General features: G+C 51.5%; 1 protein-coding gene across 1 annotated transcript in view; it reads right to left on the reverse strand.

Moving 5' to 3' along the window:
• The window catches only part of kcnip4a (potassium voltage-gated channel interacting protein 4a), a 969743-nt gene that overhangs the window by 826303 nt on the left and 115963 nt on the right, over positions 1–27477 (reverse strand). The window lies entirely within an intron of this gene.

Consider the following 27477-nt stretch of genomic DNA (forward strand, 5'->3'; position numbering starts at 1 on the left):
AACCATCGACATACTAATGAGCGATCCCCGGGAACAATTGGAAACAGTTGAGGTAAACAAAGCCAAGCCAAACTCCTCGGCGCCAGCAGGAGCCAAGACAAAGGAAGGCCAACGGACACTTAGGAACCGCCCAGCAATCAGGGAACACCTCCAGTATTGGAGAAATCGATCCATGTGGTCAGAACTTAGTCCAATCACTTGGAACCAGGTACGGGGTCCGCCCCGAATGGTGCGAAGCCCCTGGGGACTATAAAATAGAGTCCCCAAGTTCAATTTGTCTTTCTTGGCAGGGTCTCTCAGCAGCTCGAAACAACCCTTGACTGTGACCCACCTAGTAGCTGCACCAACCAAGTAAGTCTCCAGTCAACGCAAGCTATGAGATAGGCGCTCCTAGCTACCAGTCTATACCAGCTTTGAAGCCTGCAGACTCAGAATCGAATGAAAGGCCATTTGTTCCCCTGACCTGGTGGGCCAGTTCCAAAGCTAAGTATAGGCCTCTTAGTGTTAGAGATAGTCTAGTAAGTAGAGTTTTATACATGAGTAGTGATTGACTGTATATAATAAATGTGTTTTGATTTGAAACTTACAAACTGGTGTATTGAGTTATTGATCAGTACTTGAACTTGAACCTCGTGGTGGTATCATAAAGATACTTGGCGACTCTAGAGCAAAGGTTATAAAACAGAGCAAATTAAGTAAAGACACAACAAGCAACATTTACTAAGAGCCAACCAAAAGTTAGCAACATTTACTGGCGACTCCGCCGGGACCCGATGTAGAAGTGGCCTAACCACTCCGGGAGAACCCAAAATTTGAATTGAGAATCCAATTGGGAACAGAAACATTCACAAGTGTTCAAGCTGTTCTGATCAATCCTCATAATTCGGAAGCATGTTAATGCATGCGTAACTAACAGGGCTATAAGGTAAAACTGATAGATTTTGTTGCAAAAAACTGTCGGGAGTTTGTATTCCGGAAAATAGCGAAAGCCGAACCCGTGTTTACAGCACCGCCTTAGTACCCCTTGTTCCAAATTTTAAAAGAGAGCATTCACATAGGAAAAATGGCAATGAAGGCAATGGAACGCCTCATGAACCCTCAAGAATTCGTGGTCGCAGCGACCAGCAGCAGAGTAGGTCAGTGTCCCGTTTGGGAAGTTGAGATTAGAAGGTACCTCAAAGGGAAAGGATGGCCCCTTTGGAGTGACTTTTGTTCAAATGAGGAAACAGGTCCCGGGAGTATAGGACATACTTGGTGTGAGAACCTGAGCTTAGGGAAAGCTCGCAAGCCGCTGGCAATCGTGTCCTGTCTGGCACAATTGCGAGGCACAGAGGAGGTCATTCGGACGCTCCGCAAAGAGATAGAAGAGAGACATCGAATGAGCAAGGTCGATGTTAGTGAGATCAAGAGAGAGAATGTAGAATTGAGAAAGAAGTTGGCAGCAAAGGACGGAGAGGTGGATGATGCCAAGCGGGCACACCAGTCTTGTCTAGCGCATCTGAGCAGCTTCCAAACCCAATATGATGAGGCCTCTCAGGACACGCAACGTGCAGTCCTGGTAAGAGAAGAGACAGAGAAACAGGTAGAGGCATTGCAAAGGCAGTGCAGCGATCTAAAAGCAGCGTTAAGAGCACTCCGTGCTGCCACCACGGAGCACAGACAAAGCTCACTGGATCATGCAAAATGCCGGAAGCAGATTGTGGAACTGCAGTCTTTGCTTTCAGTGCAAAATGGGTTTCAAAGCACCTTTGGATCCCAATTAGATGAAGAAGGCGGCCCTGATTGGCAAGAACTAAACAAAACCGCGCATAGATATGTACAGGGAATATGTACGCAAGGAAAGCCCCAAAGGAGAAAGGCACCCCAACCCCCCACAGAGCAGATAGATCAGGCACCCATGAATCCAGTAACTACCCACCGCACAGTCACATTGGACGGAGACGCAGAATTCCTTTACACCACCCCCTTAACCGTGACCCAATTACAGAACGCGTGCAAAAAGATCACACCGTTCCTCGCCACCTCAGACCCCCACCTCTTCTTTGCTAGAGTGAAGCAGCAGGCGACCATGTACGGCCTGGATGACCGTGAGCAAGTGAAGCTCACAGTTTTAAGCTTAGACCCTTCTGTTGCAGCAGCCCTTCCCGACCCACAGAATGTAGGAGGAGGCACCCTTGCAGAGATGCACACGGCGATCCTAGACGCAATCGGTTATAACAGAGGTGACCCAGTAGAAGGCCTGAATAAGTGCAGGCAGAAGAAAACAGAACACCCCACAGCGTTTGCTGGACGCCTGTGGATCCATTTTACAGCTGTTTTCGGAAACTTGGACCGCGCCCAATTGTCCCCAGACAACATGGCCAAATGGACCCGCACCCTTATCTCCCATGCCACAGAGGCAGGACAAAAAGCTTGTACTAATTATGACCCCTCGGAAGAAACGCACAACGAAAAGTGGGTTTTAAGAAGGTTGTCCCGTGCCTGGGAGCAATCTGTCCACAACAAACCCGCGATTAGAAAACCCGAAGAACAGCAGGCAGAGGCAGATATTCAAGCAGTTAAAGCACACCAGAACCCCGCATGGGTGAACGAAGGCATGAACAGCCCCCCACAGAACCCACAGGAGTGTTACAACTGTGGACAATTAGGTCACTTTGCACGAGAGTGCAATGCCCCACAAAAGCCACAGAGAGCCCAGCAGGCAGGCACTCTGAATAATAACAGGACAAAGCCCATACATTGTGTCAGCACCAGTTCAGACCAGACAGACATGAACTGAACTGACTGACAGTGTTTGGGCTCCCCCACCTAGGTCTGTGACACCCTTTGGGATAGGTCCAGCCGACCAGTCGTTGCAGCGAAAATACGGGGACAGCCCATCGAATTTCTCTGGGACACAGGAGGGTCCCGCACCACAATTAATTCCTCCACCATGTTCCAAAAAGACACGTGGCCCACTACAGCCACAATCACCCTCAGCGGCTTCACAGGCCACTCACAACAGGAACACATCACAGCCCCTGTACCCATTCAAATTGGCAACATTACAACAAAACACCCTCTAGTTTTGGCCGATCTGCCCCACACAGCAGAACACATTTTGGGCATCGATTTCATGAACTCCCACAACCTGTCATTTGACCCAGTAAAGCAATGTGTCTGGAAAATGACAAAGTCAGCAAGAGCCCCCGCAACGCTCACAGTAAGTGAGTATGCTAATGAGATTAGCGCAGTCGGCGATTTTTGGTTTGACCCGACCACGATTAGCGCAGACAAACAGGTTAGGGCAGTTCTCCAGAAAAACAGGACCGCATTTGCGAGTCATAAACATGACTGCGGTAGGATGGCTGGTGCGGTTCAAATAACAGGACCTGACCCTAGACCCCAGAAGCAATATGGATTTCCCCAAGAGGCAGAGGGAAAAATCTCAAAAGTTATTGATAGTTTATTAGAACAAGGCGTACTTAGATCAGTAGCCTCTATTAATAATGCCCCAATTTGGCCAGTGAGAAAGCCCGATGGATCATGGCGACTGACCATCGATTACCAGGAACTCAACAAAGTCACCCCCGCAGCAGCCCCCACGGTAGCCACAAGTCCCGAGACCATGCTCAAACAGAGACTCAACTCACAATATTTTACGGTTTTGGACATCAGTAACGGATTCTGGTCCATTCCATTGGCAAAAGCGTGCCAGTACAAATTTGCCTTCACTTTTAAAGGTCAGCAGTACACGTAGACACGCCTTCCACAAGGATTCCACAACTCCCCCTCCATTTTCCACCGACAGCTGGCCAATGGTTTATCAAAATTTTCCCGCCCCGAATGTCTGGTCCAGTATGTAGACGACCTATTACTGCAGACAGACACCAAAGCAGAGCACATCGCGCTTCTGTCCGAACTCCTGGAACTCCTACAGCGAATTGGATGTAAAGTGAACCCCAAGAATGCCCACATTTTGGAAAACAAAGTGGTATATTTGGGAATGATTATCACGCATGGTAAACGCGAGATCGAGCATAAAAGAATTGACTCGATTGTCAAATTGCCCCTTCCCCAGAATGTTTCCACCCTCCGGTCGTTTTTAGGACTGGTTGGCTACTGCCGAAACCATATTGACGGTTTCGCCACCAAAGCAGCACCCCTCTCGGAACTCCTACTGAAAGGAGCCCCTTGGGAATGGCTTCTGCGGCACACGGATGCTGTAGACGTTTTAAAGCGCGCACTCATTGCAGCCCCCGCACTACAGGTTCCAGACCCGCTTTCCCCCTATGCTATAGAGATAGCTAGCACAGATCGTACCCTTTCGGCCGTGCTCCTCCAGGAACGTCATGAACAGTTAAGACCCGTGGCTTACGCCTCCAGAGTTTTAGATCCTGTGGAGCAGGGATTTTCGGCCTGTGAAAGGCACCTGCTCACAGTTTTCTGGGCAGCTCAATACTTTTCATATATCATCGGACTAAACCCTATCACAATCCTCACGGAACACACCCCCACCCAACTCTTACTAGACGAACGACTTAAGGACGGTACGGTAAGCCAGATCAGAGCAGCCAGGTGGACCCTTCTTTTGCAGGGACGGGACATCACTGTTAAAAGGACCAAGACCCACACTTTCCTAGCCGACAACCTTCAGTACCCAGGCACCCCCCATGAATGTGAAATCATCTCACCGCACCACAACACAGGACACTTTATCGCGAAGACACCCCCCAAAAAGATAGGTAGTTCACCCCAGAGCTGCCAGCACACAGACACGTGCGCATCCTTGAGAATATATGTGGGTGGTTCCTCCACTGTTTTAAACGGGAAGAGCATTACAGGATGCGGCATCTATGTTGAGGACGCGCAGGGACGCGCCCTAGAAGAAATCTCGTTAAAACTGCCAGGACACTTAGGCGCACAGGCGGCAGAACTAGCAGCCATTGCATACATTATAGATCACCCAGATTCCTTCCCCAGCCCAGCAGACATAAACTCGGACATCCTCTATGTCTGCAACAGCCTCACAGAATTCCTACCCCTGTGGAAAGCAAGAGGATTTGTTTCCGCGGGAGGAAAACCCCTCCCTTCAGCCCCATTGCTCCAGCACATTTTGGACAAAGCACAAGACAGGACATTTGGTATCATTAAAGTACGAAGTCACCACTGTTCCTCCCCACCTGGAAATGTAAAAGCCGATGCACTGGCTAAAGCAGGTTCCAGACATGGATATTTTTGGAATCCCACCGAAAGCGCCCCAGTGAATGCAGTTCAGGTCTCACAGACAAATATCGAAGATTTAGTGCAGGCCCAGAAGCAATATAGTAATCTCAGGGAGATTTTAAAAGGAAAATTTCCAGCCCCATACGATAGGTTTAAAAATGCACTGACCACACATGATGGTGTGGTCCTAAAAGACACCCTTTATGTGGTTCCTGAACAGGACAGGAATCAGCTTATTTGTTTGTTCCACGATAGTCATGGGCATCAGGGAATTGACCCCACTACAGCCCACCTCAGGCAACTCTGTTGGTGCCCGAATTTAAAGGAAGACGTCACGCAATATGTTGAAAATTGCCTTATCTGTGCCCAAAACAATCCGGACAGATATGCAAGGAAAACTCAGCTTAGCCACACCTGCCCCGTTAATGGCCCCTGGACTAACCTCCAGATTGATTTTATAGGACCATTGCCCCCTTGCAGGAATGGTCACAAGTATGTGTTAGTTGTTATAGACACGTTTACGAAATGGGTAGAAGCATTCCCATCTGGAACAAACACGGCAAAGACTACAGCTAAGATTTTAACCCACCACATCTTTACGAGATGGGGACTCCCCCGCAGCATTGAATCCGACCAAGGTTCCCATTTTACGGGACGTGTCATGAAGAACGTCCTCACGATATTTGGCATTACCCAAAAATTCCACATTGCACACCACCCCCAGTCAAGTGGTATCGTGGAGCGAATGAATCGGACCCTAAAAGCAACCCTCAGGAAAATGGTCCAACAAAACAGCACCACTTGGGATTCAGTCCTCCCTTTTGCACTAATGTTTTTGCGTAACACTGTTTCGACATCCACAGGTTACATCCCACACACTCTCATGACCGGACGCCCCATGAAAGGCACAGAATTTTTATTAGGACTTGACTTGACCAGCCCCAAAGTGACGGCCCTCACACACGAGAACGCAGTGAAACACTTAGTAGAGAATGTAAAAACGGCTCAGCTAGCAGCCGCAGTAAAATTAGGCACCAGGATGAAACAGAGCAAGGCCTGTTTCGACAAGACAGTGAATGCGACTGAGTTTGATGTAGGACAGCAGGTCATGCTCTCCATTTACAACCCCAGCACGTTCCTGTCACCTAAGTATTCGGGTCCATACTCCATTGCGGACAAAGTAAGCCCCTCCGTTTATAAGATTAAGTACCCCAACGTGGTTTCATATTAACCAGCTCAAGGCATATGGCTCGCAGTCCAACCACGCACACCACGTCGTGCTCGACGCAGCAGACCACACCCCGCCCACAGCCAATGTATCCCTACCCTCCCCCAACACGTCCACCCCATCCACGGACTCGACCTCGACTCCACCCCCGAATTCTAGACTCCGCCCTGGAATGCCCACAGACAGCAGCAGCAGCGCTTACTATCCCCATGCAACAGGTCCCACACCCAGCGAATCTGAACACGATTCGAGTGATCCCTTCCTGATCACATTCCTGAATAAACCTCACCAAAGGCCACCGCCCTACGATGACGACCCGACTCCATCTCCACAGAATTAGACATGACTATCTGGCACCGTGACAATTCGTACAGGCTCGTCCGAAACGACGAGATGGACCCTAAGTCACACCATGCAGTTTTAGCAACCCTCATCCATTCAAGAGTATGGCATCCAGGAGAAGATGATGACATTGAGTCTGACTCCCAAAGCAAGAACCCCTTTGTGCCCCTGCTCACAACTGATAACTGAGGTGTCCAGATGATGTTTTAAAAGGAACCGCTTGGGAGAAACGGTGTCCTTTCTGATGGAACCTGCACCATGTTTGTTGAATGTTTGTTCGTTAATGTTATCGTTAAGTGTTGTGTGTAAACTCGCAAGTTTTCACGGCCCCACGTCACCACTCCTTTAACTCCCCCCGGCTGTTAAAGGTACAATTTTGTCCCAGACAATAGTTCAGAGGAACTAGTCTGTCGACAGAAAATTGTTAAAGGTACAAGTTTGTCCCAGACAATAGTTCAGAGGAACTAGTCTGTTGACAGAACCCGACTCATAGTTGCTCTCCTAATTTGAGAGGCAGCCACCCACGACGACCACATTCTTACCCGTTCTTGTCGGTTGCTCAGGCAGTGGAGAAACGGCATTGGTCCCCGCCCTGCCTGAGGACCCCTACTCTGGTCAGCTACGCTCGGGTAGAGCACATACGGCATTGATCACCGTCCTACCCGGGGATTCCATCCAAATATTACCCGCCGCGGCCCATACGCACCCCATTTTGGCTCATTACGTTCAAAATTCTTTTGTTTGGTTTTGGCAACCCTTAAGATTGCTTCCCTATGCTATTTACATCTTCAAACACTGGGATGGTCACACAGGCTGCGAGATGGCTCGCATTACGGCAGTATTTTATTAGATGTCTAGTCCAAATTTTTGGTTTAAAAAAAAATGAGGGAGTCACACATGGTGACCAATTATAAAGGGAAATTGGCACTAAAAGACAGACATGCTGACGTACAAAATATTAAACAAGATGGTAACAGAAACTATTCTTGATCCACAGAATTCCAGAAGCTCCAGCAAGAGAGAAGAGACGAAAAGGAAGAGAAGAGAAGAGAGAAGAGAACAATGAAGACATCATACATGTTTTTCGTTACCATTATAATTTGTATTCGGTTATGTGCGAACGCGAACCCCTTGACCCCAACCCCCCCCGGCCGTCAATGATTCACTTCCCCATTGCACCCAGAGCCCAGTGACAAGTAACAACACACCATCATGGTGTGATAGGTTGATAACGTGGTACTCCCTTTCATATGTCATTGAAACCCTTTTAGCATTGGCGATATTCTGCAGCATCGTGCAGACTATCTGCACGAGAAAATGGCGAAGGAGAGCCTACCGCTCTCGCACCCCGGTATACAGGATAAGATCCCCTATTTTCTGTCTTCACCAGGCCCCCGAACCCCTTGATCTACAATAAAGGACATTCATTTTGCGTCATTTGTAAATAAAGAAATATGTCTCATTTGCAACTGAAAGATAGTACAACTCTGTGCTTGACCGCCAAGCCAAAGGGAAATGTGAATGCTGTTATTATTTTTGTATTGTTAGGAAGTTAGTATGATTGGATGCTTAAGTGAGTGTAGTTTATGGAAGATAGTTCGAGGTACCGTTTTTTTTTGTATGTTGTACTGCATGTCCCTGTTGTGACATAGCGCCACTTAGAATTGTCAGTTAAAAATTTCTTGCATAGTTATGGTCAGTGTAGAGGCCATGGAAGAGTGCTCGCTGGGTCAGGGAGTGAAGTCGATGCAGTTATGCAAGGAGGGAGTGTAGCCACCTGGGTTGGCCACTTCCCGACTTTAAAATGGAGATCCGCTAAGAATGCAAGGTAATTCAGCCAACGCAGGAAGAACAAGCAGGTGCAAAGTTTCCTGTAATCAGAACTTGCAGGAACCCAGACAGCACTGAAACTAACAACCATCTACATATTAATGAGCGATCCCTGGGAACAATTAGAAACAGTTGAGGTAAACAAAGCCAAGCCAGACTCCTCGGCACCAGCAGGAGCCAAGACAAAGGAAGGCCCTCGGACACTTAGGAACCGCCCAGCGATCAGGGAACAGCTCCAGTATTGGAGAAATCGATCCAAGTGATCAGAACTTAGTCCAATCACTTGGAACCAGGTACGGGGTCCGCCCCGAATGGTGCGAAGCTCCTGGGAACTATAAAATAGAGTTCCCAAGTTCAATTCGTCCTTCTTGGCAGGATCTCTCAGCAGCTCGAAACAACCCTTGATCGTGACCTGCCTAGTAGCTGCACCAACCAAGTAAGTCTCCAGTCAACACATGCTACGAGATAGGCGCTCCTAGCTATCAGTCTATGCCAGTTTTGAAGCCTGAAGACTCAGAATCGAACGAAAGTCCATTTGTTCCCCTGACCTGGTAGGCCAGTTCCAAAGCTAAGTATAGGCCTCTTAGTGTTAGAGATAGTCTAGTAAGTAGAGTTTTATACATGAGTAGTGATTGACTGTGTATAATAAATGTGTTTTGATTTGAAACTTACTAACTGGTGTATTGAGTTATTGATCAGTACTTGAACTTGCACCTTATGGTGGTATCATAAAGATACCTGGCGACTCTAGAGCAAAGGTTATAAAACAGAGCAAATTAAGTAAAGACACAACGAGCAACATTTACTAAGAGCCAACCAAAAGTTAGCAACACACCTTATTCTTTTTCAAATGTTTATCCACTTTGTTTTAAAACTGTTCTGCTTCACCATTGATTCTAATAAAATATGTCATGCTCTCCCAATGCTCTGTGTAAAGGAAATACCCTCTGATCCTTTTTGTCTTTCTTTTGATGAGGATCTTAAATTTATAACCCCCTGGTTGAGCAGTGAAATCTATTTGTCCATTATTATTTTATGAAAACCCTTCATAATTTTAAGCATTTTATCAGATCATCTCAAATAAAGAGAAAAAATAAAGGTAACATAAAATATATAGTTCTGAAATAGGCCCGCTCAGAAACAGGCCATTCAGCCCAACCAGACTGTGCTGGAATTTATAGTCCACACTAATCTCTTTCATTCCCCCTGCTACATTGCAGCCTTTCAACACACTGTTCTATTCCCTTTCTTCTGTATAGCTTCCTTTTGAAAGCAGTTACGTAAATTGTCTCAACCATTTTCTGTGCCAGAAACTTCCATATTATAACCTAATTTAGTATTTTTGCTGGTGGGCAGATCATTACAAATGACTAGCTCCTGTAACCATGTGACTTGAAACAGAGCAATATTAGAATTTATTTCACTGCAGGGAAATATCAGTTTGCATAAACCCATAGAATAATGGTCTCATTATTTTCCATGTTTTCTTCTAATTCAGCCTTTTTGAAGAAGATCGTTTGAAATGGCTCCAAGGGTCCTACATAATGTGCACACAATACCATAAGCATGAATAGTGAAATAAGATTTATTAGCTGTAAAATGAAAATCCTACCTCATTATATCTTTTGATTCACATCATAAACTACTTATTAAAAATGTTTTTCCTTATTTAAACCAAAGCTTTTGCAATGCCCTGAAATGGTATGAGCTTTGGTGCCACACAGTGGCCAGACTATACTGAAGCAAATGTTGGAAGAGAATCACTCTGACCGCATATAGATATATATCTGTGGCACTGAGCCCAGACCTGAGCTGGGATTGCAATCTTCAAGGTAGCCTGCAGATGGCATCTCACAAACACAGGCTCCAGCTAGTTCAACAATAATAAGTCACGAGCCCTATGTACAGGCAGCGCAGTACTGGAGATACCTAAAGATACATAAAATTAGGATAATTGGTTATTTCCTATCAACTTTACTGCTGGGGAATGGAAGATATTTTCCTTCTCTGGCACCCAATGCCAGCATCAAGCTCTTGACCAGCGAGAGAGAAATTGAAGCTGTATCTTTTTGATTTTGAACACCGCCAGATACAGGTGGTTGTACGGCAATGATGAGCCATCTGGACTCAAAACTTAAAGAAAAACACACACAACATATGTCGGACACAGTAGTGGGACCAGTTATCCACGAGCCTAGACTAATGACCCAGTGATAATAAGTTCAAAACCCACTCGAGCAGTTGGAAAATTTAAATCTGAGATAGAACTTTAATCAATTGGAATTCAAAAAAATGAATTGGTAATGGTAACCAACTCCTGGCTCCCTCAGCTGATGAATCCGTACTCCTCTGTGATAAACACCACCTGGAAGATGCATGTATTCTGGGTGGGGACTTCACTGTCCTTTATACGAGCATGCAAACATATGAAATAGGAGCAGAAGTGGGCCATTTGGGCTATCGAGCCTGTTCTGTCATATTGGTTGTGGTGAAGGGGTTTTAATGTCTCACAAGTGTCCAACAATTCCCACTCTCTGGATGGTGCCGCTCCATTCTCCCCTCCACCCAGCCGCCACCCCTCACCCCCTACCTACTCCCCCCTCACCCAGTGCCCTCAGTGATTCTCGATGTGGTCAATCTTCCTTGATCGACTGTTATCTCCAGGTGTGCCCCCAGGATACACATCACAGGTAGAGGCAGCCAGTGTCACACACATGTTATGTGACACTGCGTTAAATGGGACAGATTCAGACAGAGCTGATGGTGCAACACCAAATTGAACTTCAATAGAACAAAGAAATGAAGGGTTAAATTTTGAAACCCAACTGAAATCAGGAACAGGGGCAATGGGGCTTTAAAAAGGGTGCCCCGATCTTAAGACAATCCGACAACCCCGCTCCCCCCCACCCCACCAATCTCTGGCAAAGACCCACCCCCCATAATTGCTGTTGTCAACCACCACTGCCCCCTCCAGTGAACATCAAACAGTATAGGGTGGCCAAAGCCCCCCCATTCAGGCCCCACCCTTGGCAGTGCGAACATGGCACTTCCATTGGCACTCTGGCAGTGCCATATTAGTGCTGCCAGGTTGGCACTTCCAGGATATCAGGGCAGTGCCAAGGCACTTTCCAGCCATGTTCCTGACAACTGGGGGGCGGGGGGGGGGGGGGGGGGGGGGCTCAATGGCCTCCGAACCCTCCCCACCCCCGAGTGGTGACCACATCTGGCCACTCTCATCTCTGTCCAGGTTTGTCCAGGGTCTTAGTGAAACCAGGAGCTGAGTGGCTCTGACGGGACTGAAACTGAGCATCAACAAGTTGGCTCTTGCTGAGTAAGTGCCGCTTGATGGCACCGTTGATGACCCTTCCATCACTTTGCTGATGATCGAGAGTAGACTGATGGGGCAGTAATTGGGCAGGTTGGATTTTTCCTGCTTTTTGTGGATAGGATATATCTGGATAATTTTACAAATTATTGGGTAGATACCACTGATTTCACTGCATTGTGATCTGGCTGGGGTGTGGAGAAGTTCTGGAGTACAAGTCTTCACTACTATTGTTGAAATATTGTCAGAGCCAAAGATTTTGAAATGTCCAATACATTCAGCTGTTCAGGGAAGCACGGTGACACAGTGGCTAGCACTGCTACCTCACAGCGCCAGGGACTTGGGTTCTATTCCGGGTTGGGTGTCTGTCTGTATGGAGTTTGCACAACGGCCCATATCTGTGTGGGTTTCCTCTGGGTGCTCTGTTTTCCTCCCACAGTCCAAAGATGTGCAGGTTAGTTGGGGCTACGGAGACAGGACTTATGAAGGGTTATGAGGATAGACCCTCTCTCTCTTGGTGCAGACTTGATGCATCGAAAGGTCTCCTTCTGCACTGTAGGGATTCTTTGGATTTTATATCATGTGGACTGAGTCAAAGTGACTGAAAACTGTCATCTGTGATGCGGGGACCTCTGCTGGAGGCTGAGATAGGCAATCCACTCAGCATTTCTAGCTGAAGATAGTTGCAAATGATTCATTCTTCTCTTTTGCCCTGAAATGCTGGGCTCCTCTGTCATTGGGGAGCCTCTTCCTGCCCTTCTGTGTCGCAGCGCAATTGTTACATATTAAAATTGGCAAGGAACATTCAACACAGGAGAAAAATAATATGTGCTTCCCTGAGTACTGATAAATATTCTATTGCTCGAGGTTTGCTATAATATGTTGTAAAAAACAAATGGATCACAGTTTATTGCTGCGGAGGCTGATAATTCTCGATCTATAATAAATTTGCTGCAAGCTGCTTAATGCCTCAGATGCTGAATAGGGGATGGAACTATGGCCTCTTCAATCATTCCTGAAAAAAAATTCACATGATATCAACCCAGAATTCACGGGGAAACTAATGGAGAATTGTGTGCACACTGCATTAGTGTGTAAATAACGGCAATTTGTAGCATGGAAGAGGACCCCCTTGAGTTCGGATCATCAAATGGATGATTTGTACCGTTCTGCCATTGGCCTTCCGAAAATGGGAGCTTGTTTGACCTCTGCTTGAGCTTCAAGAAGTGGCTGCATTTACCCTATTGAAATCAATTAAACCCATCCCAGAAAGATCGAGTTGACCCTTAACAACATAATGATGAGATAGATGTTCCTGCAATGTCACTGTGGAGCTTTCACTGTGGAGCTTCAGCCCTGCAGATAGTAAATTGCTCCTCGGGGTTTCTGAAATGTAAAATGATTTTCTTACTTTTCAATTCTGATATGTTTAATCTAATCTTTCTTACCTGTAGCATATTTAAAATTCCAATGTATATTTTGTGCACTTGAATTTACCATACACACCCGTACCAGCAAAGCAAGTCTGCAACGAGGGTGCCTGTGCAAAACCCACAAAATCAGGGCTGGATTCTCCATTCCCCCACACGATTTCGTAATCGGCGATCAGGCGGAGAATCCCTTTTTACGATGACATCGGGGCGGTGATTGCTCCGCCCCTTCAGAAATGGCATCATCGCGGCGTGCACCGTACGCCATTGGTACGGCCTCAGCGTATCACCTGAAGGCCCACCCCCGAAGATCCGCCCCCAGTGGACTGAATTCACGACGGCACTTCTGGTCCAAGCCGTGCGGGAATCCGGCGTGGCGGCTGCAGATTGTGCCCAGTGCCGCCAAAGGTGGGCAGGAACCATGCTGCTGGCCGGCAAGGGGGGGAGGGCCTTCCGTGAGGGCTGTGGGGACTGTTGGGGTGTCTAGGGGGCGGTGACAGGATGTCCAGGGGGGCACTACCAGGCAGATCGGACCGCGCACCGCCGACGCAATGCTGTACGGCGCGACCGCTGCAGGTCGTTGCCGTGCTCATGCGCGCCCATAAACCGGCCCATTCTCCGGTGTATATTTCGTGGAGGCCTGGAGTTTTACGTGATGCGACTGCTAGCCTCTCACCGGTCGCAGCATCGGTGAGGGGGCGTTGCCGATTTTCACCACGGACCCTCCGCACTTAACCTCAAAATCGGAGAATCTGGCCCTAAGTGATTGTGATACATGATGGTGTACACTGCTGTCATTGTGCTTCGGTGGTGGACGAACTGAATGTGAAAAGCCCCTCGCCGCCATATTCCGGCGCCTGTTCGGGGAGGTCGGTACAGGAATTGAACCCGCGCTGCTGGCATTGTTCTGCACCCGAAGCCGGCTGTTTAGCCCACTGTGCTAAACCAGCCCTTGGCTATGCCAGTCAAGCTGGCTGCTTTGTCCTAGTTGGTGTCCAGCTACTTGAGTGTTGTTGGAAGTGGAGTGTATTCCATCACATTCCTGCCTTGTCTCTTGTAGATGGTGGTCAGGCTCCAGGGAGTGTGGAGGTGAGTTACTGCTGAATTCCAAGCTGCTTAGCTGCTCTTGCACCCACTGTAGTCATATGGCTTGTCCAGTTCAGTTTCTGCTCAATGTAACCTCCTGGATGCCAATAATAGGGAATTCAGTGATGGTGGTGCCATTGAATGTCAAGAGGAGATGTTTAGATTTTCTTTTGTTTGGAAAGCAAACAACTCCTTATCACATCCAAACATTTGCTGTGACTAACACAAATGGATCAATGATCACTGAGTGCAGTTTACAAATCATCACACAAAAGGAGTCATTCTTACAAGCAGTGACAAAACTATTCATAAGCATTTGACCCAATTCCGAAATCAAGGGCTGGATCCTCCATCGCACGATGCCAGAAACTCGAATCGCGATCAGGTGGAGAATTGGACAGAAAATCAAGGTTTGCGCCCGTCGCCAATTCATGACACGTCCTGGCGTGAAAAATTAGGTTTGCACCCCAAATCAGAGGGGGCATAAAAACTGTCATTTGCATGCATTTAAATCTGGTTAGCAGATTGGACACAGTATGCTCCACCCATTCGGTGATGCTCTGCCCCTTTCATGCAGAATTCATGTGGTGCAAATTAGTGCAACTATTTACAAACAGGCGCAATGGAGGCTGAGGGAGAGTGAGAAGGTTAGCAAACGTTTTCAATGTCTTCAAAATTGTTGGGTTCTCGGGGTTGGCTGCCAGGGCTGAAGGGAGTAACGGGGAGCGACTTGGTGAAGGGTCCATGGATTCGGGTTGTGGCCCTTGGGATCGGGGTGACCTGGCTCAGGCCGCCATTGCTGAATTCTGTGTTTTAAATGCTGTCCTTTAGTGCAAGTTACAGGCTGTTCACTCTTCTGACTGCTCACTCTGTCCTGTAAATGTTTACAGAGCCTCTGGTCACATGGGAGCCAACCCAGGCCGCCCCTCTGGAAACCCTCATACCCCAGCTAACTCATCAAGGGGATGGGTAGGGCTAAACTCCATCAGTGGCCCACCAGGTGCTGGCATCCTCAGTGCACTCGTCAGAAGTGCAGCCCCATTGCAGGGAAAGCAGGGCAATAGCTGAGCTCACCCCAAACAAAGGACACATGCACCGTGGCATTTTTGCATCTTTCCTGACACACTGCCCCTTTCAGGGCAGATGCCTCACCAGTGAAACTACGAGCTAGCCCATCTCTCAGGAGCACCTCTCCAAGCCTTCCTGTCCACCGCGCCCCTGCTCCCACCCATCCTGCTCCTGATGAGGTTGCCGCAACTTATGTGCCACACCCAGGACCCACAACACATTGCAGCTAAACCCCCAGCAGATGCACTCTTCTCTCGCTCACCGCCATCTGAGGACCTGCCCACACAGAAGCCTCTAATCATGGAGATGGTTGGTGCACACGATCACCCTCTCCACCGTACAACCGGGTGCCACGCTGCTGGCGGGATAACACGCGGCCCATCCAATGAGGACACCCACAGTAGACCCCACCGGAGGAAACAGGACAAATTCCACAGAGCCACTGCTGATACAGCTGGCAGCAGCCACTGGTACCCTTGTTGACAGGTCGGGTGGTGAGGAAAGAGCCTCCCCACATCACAGGCCCTTACTGATAGGGGCAGGAACATATGGAGGGTGGAACTGATGTAAAACTCAGGGTCAGCATGTAGTCTGTTGAATTTGGATGGGCAAGGGAATACTCATCTTGCTAACACATCTTCTCTTCTCTTCCCCTGCAGAGAATGAATTTCCGAGTACAGCCAGCGATGCCCGCTATCTACCTGGCTGCAGCTGCCGTTGCAGATGCACCAAGGTTGGAGGCAGAGGGCCTGCTCAGGGAGGACACGGCACAAGTAGAGCCTGCCCCAAAAGAGCAGAAGCTAGCTGGTGAGGATTGGGTGTCTGCCGTCCAACTAGCCGAGGAGGAGGTGCTAAGGGGGCGCCGCATCAGACAACATGGTTACTGTCAGCACCTGTCCTTCAAGGAGCTGCCGGACCATGTGTGCCAATGCCGACTCTGGCTAACCAGGGAAATCCTGTGCCACCTGTGCCAGATGGTGGAGCACCTGACAATGCAAGGGTTTGGAGGAGGACACCTGGTGGGTTCTCCAATATATCCCCAGGAGGGTCTCTAATGTCGTGCTGGCTTGCTATGTTCTGCACAATATCACACGGCAGAACGGGGGTGGGGTAGGGGGGGGGGCATGCTGGAGGAGGAGGAAAAATGGCAGGCCTCATCTGATGAAGATGATGAAGAGGCTGTTTAGGAAATTTTGGGCATTGAGCCTGGGCTTGCAGGACAGGCCGCTCAACGTGTGCTCCAGGGTCCCGCACAAGGGACAACCTCATCTTCTCCTGAATTTCCAACTAAGAGGCCTGGCCAGCGGCATCTCTACTGCCCTGTCTCACTTCTCCATTTCCCCACCCACCACCCGACTTCCAAGTGGTGTCCCCTTCCCCACCAGAGCGGTCCAGGCATCGGACGCGCATCTTGAGGATGCCGATGCATTGCTCAATGACGTTTCTGGTTGCTGCATGGATGTCATTATAATGGTTCTCCATATCGCTCTGGGTCTCCAGAGGCATTAGCCAAGACCTCAGCGAATAACCCTTGTCACCCAGGAGCCAATGCCTCACCCAAGGGACTGCCTCGAAGGTGCCCCTCACAGCCTTCCTTTTCCCTCTGCCCTTTGCTCCACCTCCCCTGTCCCTCCTCCCTTCACTGCACCTGGCGTGTCCCTCTGCCCTTCACTCGACCTTCTCTGTCCCTCCTCCCTTCACTCCAGCTTCCTTGTCCCTCCTCCCTTCACTCCACCTTCCCTGTCCCTCCTCCCTTCACTCCACCTTCTCTGTCCCTCCTCCCTTCACTCCACCTTCCCTGTCCCTCCTCCCTTCACTCCACCTTCCCTGTCCCTCCTCCCTTCACTCCACCTTCCCTGTCCCTCCTCCCTTCACTCCACCTTCCCTGTCCCTCCTCCCTTCACTCCACCTTCCCTATCCCTCCTCCCTTCACTCCACCTTCCCTGTCCCTCCTCCCTTCACTCCACCTTCCCAGTCCCTCCTCCCTTCACTCCACCTTCCCTGTTCCTCTGCCCTTCACTCCACCTTCCCAGTCCCTCCTCCCTTCACTCCAGCTTCCCAGTCCCTCCTCCCTTCACTCCAGCTTCCCAGTCCCTCCTCCCTTCACTCCACCTTCCCTGTTCCTCTGCCCTTCACTCCACCTTCCCAGTCCCTCCTCCCTTCACTCCACCTTCCCTGTCCCTCCTCCCTTCACTCCACCTTCCCAGTCCCTCCTCCCTTCACTCCACCTTCCCTGTTCCTCTGCCCTTCACTCCACCTTCCCAGTCCCTCCTCCCTTCACTCCAGCTTCCCAGTCCCTCCTCCCTTCACTCCAGCTTCCCAGTCCCTCCTCCCTTCACTCCACCTTCCCTGTTCCTCTGCCCTTCACTCCACCTTCCCAGTCCCTCCTCCCTTCACTCCACCTTCCCAGTCCCTCCTCCCTTCACTCCACCTTCCCTGTTCCTCTGCCCTTCACTCCACCTTCCCTGTCCCTCCTCCCTTCACTCCACCTTCCCTGTTCCTCTGCCCTTCACTCCACCTTCCCAGTCCCTCCTCCCTTCACTCCACCTTCCCAGTCCCTCCTCCCTTCACTCCACCTTCCCAGTCCCTCCTCCCTTCACTCCACCTTCCCTGTTCCTCTGCCCTTCACTCCACCTTCCCAGTCCCTCCTCCCTTCACTCCACCTTCCCAGTCCCTCCTCCCTTCACTCCACCTTCCCAGTCCCTCCTCCCTTCACTGCACCTTCCCTGTCCCTCCTCCCTTCACTCCAGCTTCCCAGTCCCTTTGCCCTTCACTGTGTCATGTTGTTCACCCTGGGGTAACACGGATTGTGCACAATGCAATTAACTGATCAAGTATACACCAAACGAAGGCGTTGGTTCAATAAAAGATTTATTGAACACTAGCAACAAAACACACAGCAGCCTGTGGGTTGACTCTCTACTATCCTAAGTAAACTAAAGCTAACTATCTAGACCAGGCTAGCTCTGATCCACCTGTTGGGGGTGTTGAATTATTTGTACACCCTGACTACCACTATATCTATCACCAGTGGAAAGAGGCAGAGTGAGTGCTGATGCCTCGTGTGTTTTTTGGTGTAAGTCCCCCTCTGGTGTCCTGTCTTGTGATTGGTCGTGTTCTGTTCTGTATATTGATTGGCTCACCTGGGTGTCTGTCACTGCCTGCTTTTATCTCATGATGTGCATGGGTGCATATTATGACATCCCCCTTTTTAAAAAAAATGTTGTCGGCTGCTTAGAGCAGAAACAACATATTTTCAAGAGTAACTATATACAGCAATTGGTGAGTGGATGGATATGTACATGTAAGGTATCAGGCATGCAGAAACATAACAGTATATATACAGGGAATTATTTATAAGTCCAATTATTGAGGCTGTCGACGGATTCTCGTGGACCGCCTGAGAGGTGGAGGCGGTGATGATGGTGTCTTAACTGATTGGCATGCAGCCAGGCTGGTGGCCTCATGGAGCGAGGTGTCCGGGTCGGGCAAAGTGACATCTGGGAAAGTGAGATCTGGTGGTGGGCATGCAAGTTTGCGTAGCGCCCTTCTGTTGCGCCTTACAATCGATCCATCCGCCATGCGAACCACAAACGACCTGGGAGCAGCCTATCGAACCAGAACAACAGGAGCTGACCAGCCGCCACCAGGCAACTGAATGCGAACAGTGTCCTTTGGAGAGAGGAGCGGCAGATCCGTAGCGTGAGCATCATATGTGATCTTTTACCTGGTTCCGATCTGCTGAATCTTTTGCAACACTGGAAGGTGTTGGTCAGGTCAGGTACATGAATGGCCGGGACAGTCGTCCGCAGGTTACGATTCATTTGTAGCTGAGCCAGAGATAATCCATTGGACAAAGGGGTTGCCAGAAGAGCGAGATTGAAGTCCGAAGCTGAGTCCGCACAATCCACTTTAAGGATGGCGTGTGTGTTGGTGAAAGTGAGGAGGCATGGTTATGCATGGTGATGATGCCCACTCGATACGTGGACTCCGGGCAGTCGTCCTCTGGATCAGTGATGGGATCTGGTTCCAAGTCCAGCAGCCCTTGCTGCACACTTCAAACTCGTTTTTGTTGGACCTAGTACCGCTGGTTGCCCTGTCGGAGGTGCAGATCTGCACAGAGCAGCATAACGGCCAAGCTTCTTGCAGTTGACAAATCGCCTGCCTCTCGCGGGGCATTACCGCTTTAAATGGGTGGTATCGCAGTTGGGGCACGTCATTACATCGACGCCGTGACATTCGGCGCACCATCGCGCCTGTGCAGTGCGGTCAGCCGCCGCTCGCACCTGCGCAGTGTAGTCTTCGGCCACTTCCTTTTCCCGACCGTGGTGCGCATGCTTGGGAGCCCTGGAAAAGCATGCAAAATAGGCGCCTTCATCGATGCTCAGGCCCCGCATTTGGGCGATGGCCTGTACACTTTCAGGCTCGAGGGAGGCGAGTTGGTCCTGCTCTGCCGATTTCAGGCAGGAATAGCGACTTTTTGCCAGTTCGTGGACTTTGCATGTCTCGATGGCCACTGGCATGGTCATATTTTTTATTTTTAGGAGCTGCTCCCGCAGGGCGTCGGAGTGGACGCCAAACACAATCTGATCCCTGATGAGGTGTCTCCGTAGTTGCAGGACTGCGCTAAAATGCAAAGCTGAGTAAGAAAGACTGCAAGGGCTCGACCTTACCCTGAAGGCGCTGCTGGAATACGTAATGCTCAAAGCTTTCGTTTGTCTCAACCTCGCAGTGACTGTCGAATTTTGCTAGGACAGTCTGGAACTTAGCCTTGTCCTCACCGTCGGAGAAAGTGAGCGAATTGAAGATTTGGTCCACCGAAGTAGACAGCAGCAGGGCAATGGTTTGCACATCAGAGGCACTTTCGAGGCCCGAAGCCTCAAGGTATAGGTTGACTTTTTGCTTGAAGGCCCGCCAGTTGGCGAAACGGTTCCCGGAGATGCGGAGCTGCAGAGGTGCCTGGATCTTTTCCATGCCACAGGAAGGCAGTTGCTGGTCTTCAGTGAATTTTCAAAGGTAAAGTACTTAGAGGCAGTAGCCACTTCTGGTATCATGTCGTGTTGTTCACCCTGGGATAACACGGATTGCACACGATGCAATTAACTGCTCAAGAATACACCAAACAAAGGCGTTGGTTCAATAAAAAATCTTCTTGAACTCTAGCAACAAAACACACAGCTGCCTGTGGGTTGACTCTCTACTACCCTAAGTAAACTAAAGCTAACTATCTAGACCAGGCTAGCTCTGATCCACCTGTTGGAGGTGTTGAATGATTTGTACACCCTGACTATCACTATAGCTATCACCAGTGGAAAGAGGCAGAGTGCTGATGCCTCGTGTGTTTTATAGGTGTAAGTCCCCCTCTGGTGTCCTGTCTTGTGATTGGTCGTGTTCTGTTCTGTACATTGATTGGCTCACCTGGGTGTCTGTCACTGCCTGCTTTTACCTCATGATGTGCATGAGTGCATATTATGACACAGTGCACCTTCCCTGTCCCTCCTCCCTTCACTCCACCTTCCCTGCACCTTCCCAGTCCCTCTGCCTTTCACTGCACCTTCCCAGTCCCTCTGCCCTTCACTGCACCTTCCCAGTCCCTCTGCCCTTCACTGCACCTTCCCAGTCCCTCCTCCCTTCACTGCACCTTTCCCATCCCTCCTCCCTTCACTGCACCTTCCCAGTCCCTCCTCCCATCACTGCACCTTCCCAGTCCCTCCTCCCATCACTGCACCTTTCCCATCCCTCCTCCCTTCACTGCACCTTCCCAGTCCCTCCTCCCATCACTGCACCTTCCCAGTCCCTCCTCCCATCACTGCACCTTTTCCATCCGTCCTCCCTTCGCTGCACCTTCCCAGTCCCTCCTCCCTTCACTGCACCTTTCCCATCCGTCCTCCCTTCGCTGCACCTTCCCAGTCCCTCCTCCCTTCACTGCACCTTCCCCGTCCCTCCTTCCTTCACTGCACCTTCCCAGTCCCTCCTCCCTTCACTGCACCTTCCCAGTCCCTCCTCCCTTCGCTGCACCTTCCCAGTCCCTCCTCTCTTCACTGCACCTCCCCCGTCCCTCCTTCCTTCACTGCACCTTCCACGTCCGTTCTTCCTTCACTGCACCTTCCCTGTCACTCCTCTCTTCACTCCAGCTTCCCTGTCCCTCCTCCCTTCACTCCAGCTTCCCTGTCCCTCTTCCCTTCACTGCACTTTCTCTGTCCCTCCTCCCTTCACTGTTCCTTCCCTATCCCTCCTTCCTTCACTACACCTTCCCTGTCGCTTCGCCCTTCATTCCATCCCACCACCGCAGCTCCTCTGAGGGTCCTACCAGCATCACCGCAGCATGTTGGCCCTGGGCAGGCAGTATCAGTGGATCTTGTCCACAGGACAGAGGATAATGATGACTCCCTGTAGGATGAGCTCTGGTGTTCCGTATCGTTTGACAAAGTCTGGCTCCTGCCTTTAGGATCACCTACCCCTGTCCACACGGGTGATCCCTGCATGTGTGCTGGCCATTCCATCTCACAGGCCCATGTACCCTTTGGGAGAGTGGGGTGAGGTGGGGGTTGGTTACGGAGATGGTGAGCAGTGATTGTTCACTCACTGGGTCAGCTGTCATACAAGGTGGCACTCATACCATTCATTCCCTGCCACCTCTTTGAGGGTGAGCCCAGCTGGAATGTTCAAATATCCAGGAGGTCCTGCCCCGTGCCATCCTCTAACATCCCCCATCAACATCCCACACCCCCCAGCTGGCACACCCTCTGCCCAACCCATCCCTAATACCCTTCAGACAGAGGACTGAGGCAGGCGGAATGTTGGTGTAAATATTTTGGTGATGACTATATACATCGCTGTGCCCTGACCCCTAACTCTAACCTATGTGCTGCACCTGTGCCAACTTAAGTGGTGTCTAACACTCTTATCTTACATGACTTACTGCTCCTTCGTGGTGTAACCCCAGACTCTACATCAGATGTGGAGGTGATCTGCTGCGTTTCTCTCCCTCTGACCTGAGATGCCTTTGGCCTGGACCTGGATGTGTCCTGCCGACTTTCAGGTATCACAGGTGATGAAGTGCCACCCTGTTCTGCCTGCTGCCCATCAGATGTGCCAGTGTCAGGGGGGGGGTGATTCTGAACTGTTGTCTCAGCACCTCTCCTGCGAGAGGCACCAGCATGGGCCCCATAACTGCCCTGTCCTGAGCTTCAGCCATCGATCACACAGATTTCCTCAAGCCTTGGGTGTCCTTACTCATGGCTCTGACTTCTTGCCCCAAACCTTCCACTGCAGATGCCACCCATTAAGTGTTGGCCTGGGTACCATGTATATTCAGCATCGTCTCCTGCACCTGAAGGTGGTTGGACTCCTCCAGCTGCACCTGCAGCCGCTGGAAAGCTGCAGACAGCCACCCCTGTAAATCCTGGTTCTGTGTCTGCATCTGTACCAGTGATGGGATCATACTTTCCAAAAGTGCGATATCTGGACTCCAGCTGTTTCCTGGGATTGGACAGCTCTATGACTGACATCTTCCTCAGATGTCCCTGCCTCCACCTAATGTGCAGCAGCTTGTGAAGTGTGCACTGGAAAGTCAGCCGGGAGCCTCATCACTAAAATGCTGCACAGAGGTGATTGTCTCTGCGGTGGTGACGGGTGCAGGTGACAACAGAGATGAAAAGTCGGTGTGTTCCCCAGAGGGTTGCTCCGGGGTGAGCTGGGGATCTGGCTGGGGGTGAGGGACTCCGGACAGCCTCGCCTAGTCTGATGGTGATTGTGCAAGCCAAAAGACTAGAGACATGGTGAAATCCTGGGAAGGAGTAGTGTGTGGGTGAGGGGTGACTCACTAGCTATATGGACATCATTCTGAACTAGGGGCTCACATGATTGACGCATGACGGCTTCCGCCTCAGATTTAGCTCTCTCAAGGATCTCTCCAGTTAACCCCAGCACCCTCTGCTCTCCGGGAGTGTGTGCCCTGCGGTCCAGGATCCCCCGGGAGTGTGTGCCCTGCGGTCCAGGATTCCCCGGGAGTGTGTGCCCTGCGGTCCAGCACCCTCTGCTCTCCGGGAGTGTGTGCCCTGCGGTCCAGGATCCCCCGGGAGTGTGTGCCCTGCGGTCCAGGATCCCCCGGGAGTGTGTGCCCTGCGGTCCAGGATCCCCCGGCAGTGTGTGCTCTGCGGTCCAGCACCCTCTGCTCTCCGGGAGTGTGTGCCCTGCGGTCCAGGATCCCCCGGGAGTGTGTGCCCTGTGGTCCAGGACTCCCCCCCCCCCCCCGCGGGAGTGTGTGCCCTGCGGTCCAGCACCCCCGAGAGTGTGTGCCCTGCGGTTCAGCACCCTCTGCTCTGCAGGAGTGTGTGCCCTGCGGTCCAGTACCCTCTGCTCTGCGGGAGTGTGTGCCCTGCGGTCCAGGACCCTCTGCTCTGCGGGCGTGTGTGCCCTGCGGTCCAGCACCCTCTGCTCTGCGGGAGTGTGTGCCCTGCGGTCCAGGACCCACCCCCTGCGGGAGTGTGTGCCCTGCGGTCCAGGACCCACCCCCTGCGGGAGTGTGTGCCCTGCGGTCCAGCACCCTCTGCTCTGTGGGAGTGTGTGCCCTGCGGTCCAGCACCCTCTGCTCTGCGGGAGTGTGTGCCCTGCGGTCCAGCACCCTCTGCTCTGCGGGAGTGTGTGCCCTGCAGTCCAGCACACTCTGCTCTGCGGGAGTGTGTGCCCTGCGGTCCAGGACCCACCCCCTGTGCGAGTGTGTGCCCTGCGGTCCAGCACCCTCTGCTCTGCGGGAGTGTGTGCCCTGCGGTCCAGCACCCTCTGCTCTGCGGGAGTGTGTGCCCTGCGGTCCAGGACCCACCCCCTGCGCGAGGGTGTGCCCTGCGGTCCAGCACCCTCTGCTCTGGGGGAGTGTGTGCCCTGCGGTCCAGGACCCACCCCCTGCGCGAGGGTGTGCCCTGCGGTCCAGGACCTCCCCCCCCCCCTCAGTGGTTTTCTCTCACTCCCTTTGATTATAGGCTGTGTTTTCCTAGGGGACACATAAAGGACATGGTGAGATGCATGGAGACATGTTTTATGGGTGGGTCTATAGCTGAAGGCATTTGTGTGCAAGCACCTGGCCAAAGAGGACAATACAGGTGCTGAAGATTGGTGCAGGGTGGGATGTGAATGAAAAGCGGACAGGTGGGTTCTGTCCTCTAGGCGAGTGGGGGCGGGGGGGGGGGGGGGGGGGGGGGGCGCGGCGGGGGTGATGGAGAGAAGTGATATCAGGGGAACAGTGGTGGTGAATCATTGGAGCTGCCCTAAGGAGGTTGTTCAACTTCTTCTGGCACTGTGTGCTCGTCCGCCTGGTCAGGCTGCCAGCACTGACCGCCTCTGCCACCTTCTCCCAGGCCTGGTTTAGGATGACAGGCTTTAGCCTCCTGCCTATTCTGGGTAAATATGGTGTCCCATCGCTCCTTCACTGCGTCCAGCATCCTATCCAGCTCACTCTAAAAAGCGGGGGTAGGTCTCCTCTGTCACATCTCCTTGGGTGAAATGAGAGTGTGTGGGGGGTGGAGTGCTTATAAGCAGCTCCAGCTTGTCGTCAAGCTCTCCTGCACCAATTCCGTCCCCAGCGAATGAGACACCGGAGGCAATGGAATTGTTCTTGAGTCACATGGGCAGAGGGCTGGCTCATTAGCATCTTCTGAATTGCTCCCTGGATAGCGTCCCCAATTAGAGTGCAAACTGCATGCAATTCAGTCCCGGAATCAACACTTCTGGCTGCATTCTCCATTGCACCGGCAGTGCGTCCATGTCCATGGGTTTCCCGGTGGTGTGGGGTGGCCACAGTAGTGATGCACAATCAATTACACAAAGACGAGAGTAGGATGTAATCGAGGCTTTATTACACAGAGACGTGTGGCCTCCGACAGCAGCTGACGAAATGGCTGCTGTACTGGAAGCACACATATTTATACTCCACCTACTGGGCGGAGCCAGCAGGCAGGGATCTACCCCCGTACCTGTAGTACAGAGGCCTTACCGTAAAGCACTTATATCAACATCCTATATATACAATATATACATCAGTGGTGACTACCACATTCACCCCGTTAAAAAAAAAGAGTCCAGTGGGGGTGGAGAACTATATACAGAAAGTTGTGTTTTAAAAGTACAGATAATATTACAAATTCAGGCGGTCCGGTGCCTTGATCTGTCGTTGAGAGCGCCGCTGTGCTGGTGGCACCTCCGGCGGCGGCTTGGTCTTCGGTGACTCTGGGAGCGTGTCAAAATCCTCTTCATTCCCGAGTGTGAGCAAGGGGAGGATGGATTGTCCCGGAGCGGGGGCTGCGGTGGGGTGTGCCGGGGAGGGGAGGGTGATGCCGGAGCAGGGGTGGGGGGGGGGGGGGGGGGTGGGACCAGCCGGTCCAGGTCCCTGAGGGAGACTGTGTCTTGGCGGCCGTCGGGGTATGCTACGTAGGCATACTGTGGGTTAGCGTGAAGTAGCTGTACCCTCTCAACCAACGGGTCCACCTTGTGGAGCCGAACGTGTCTACGGAGGAGAACGGGTCCTGGAGCTGCCAGCCACGTTGGGGGCGAAACCCTGGAGGTGGACTTCCGAGAGAAGGCAAAGAGACGTTCATGGGGGGTTCCATTAGTCGCGGTGCACACGGGCGACCGAATGGAGTGAAGGGCGTAGGGGAGGACCTCCTGCCAGAGGGAGGCCGGGAGATCACTGAACCGTCGAGCCAGCTGGACGGCCCTCCAGACCGTCCCATTCTCCCGCTCCACCTGCCCGTTTCCCCGGGGGTTGTAGCTGGTCATCCTGCTCAAGGCAATGCCCCTGTTGAGCAGGTACTGGCGCAGCTCATCGCTCATAAATGAGGATCCCCGGTCGCTGTGGACGTAGGCCGGGAAACCGAACAGAGCGAAGATGATGTTGAGGGCTTTGATGACTGTGGCAGACGTCATGTCGGGGCATGGGGCAGCGAAGGGGAATCGGGAATATTCATCGACCACACTGAGGAAGTACGTGTTGCAGTCGGTGGAGCGGAGGGGCACTTTGAAGTCCATGCTGAGGCGTTCAAAGGGGTGGAAGGCCTTCACCAGGTGCGCACGGTCTGCCCGGTAGAAGTGCGGTTTACACTCGCGCTGACCTGGCAGTCTCTGGTGATCGCCCTGACCTCCTCGATGGAGTAGGGCAGGTTGCAGGCCTTGATGAAATAGTAAAAATGTGTGTCCCCTGGGTGACAGAGGTTGTCGTGCAGGGTCCGGAGTCGGTCCACTTGTGCGCTGGCACATGTACCTCGGGATAGGGCATCAGGGGGCTCGTTGAGCTTACCGGGGCAATACAAAATCTCGTAATTGTAGGTAGAGAGCTCGATCCTCCACCTCAAGATTTTATCATTTTAAATCTTGCCCCGGTGTGTTATTAAAGTGTGTTATTAAACATGAAGGCAACCGACCGTTGATCAGTGAGGAGAATGAATCTCCTGCCGGCCAGGTAATGCCTCCAATGCCTCAACGATGGCTTGGACATCCTTTCAGACGGAGGAGTGCCGCATTTCGGAGGCATGGAGGGTGCGGGAAAAGAATGACATGGGCCTGCCTGCCTGGTTGAGGGTGGCGGCCAGAGCGACGTCTGATGCATCGCTCTCGACTTGGAAGGGGAGCGTCTCATCGACCGCGTGCATCGCGGCCTTGGCGATGTCGGCCTTGATACGGTTAACGGCCTGGTGAGCCTCGGCCGTCAGAGGAAAAACAGTGGATTGAATGAGTGGGCGGCTCTTGTCCGCATAGTTTGGGACCCACTGGTCATAGTACGAAAAGAACCCCAGGCAACGTTTGAGGGCCTTGGGGCAGTGGGGGAGGGGAAGTTCCATGAGGGGGCGCATGTGATCGGGGTAGGGCCCCAGAACTCCGTTCTGGACCACAGAGCCGAGGATGGCTAAGCGGTTCGTGCTGAACACGCACTTCTCCTTTTTATACGTGAGGTTGAGGAGAGTGGCGGTGTG

Source organism: Scyliorhinus torazame, chromosome 3 (assembly GCF_047496885.1).
Source record: "Scyliorhinus torazame isolate Kashiwa2021f chromosome 3, sScyTor2.1, whole genome shotgun sequence".
NCBI classification, from domain to species: Eukaryota; Metazoa; Chordata; class Chondrichthyes; order Carcharhiniformes; family Scyliorhinidae; genus Scyliorhinus; species Scyliorhinus torazame.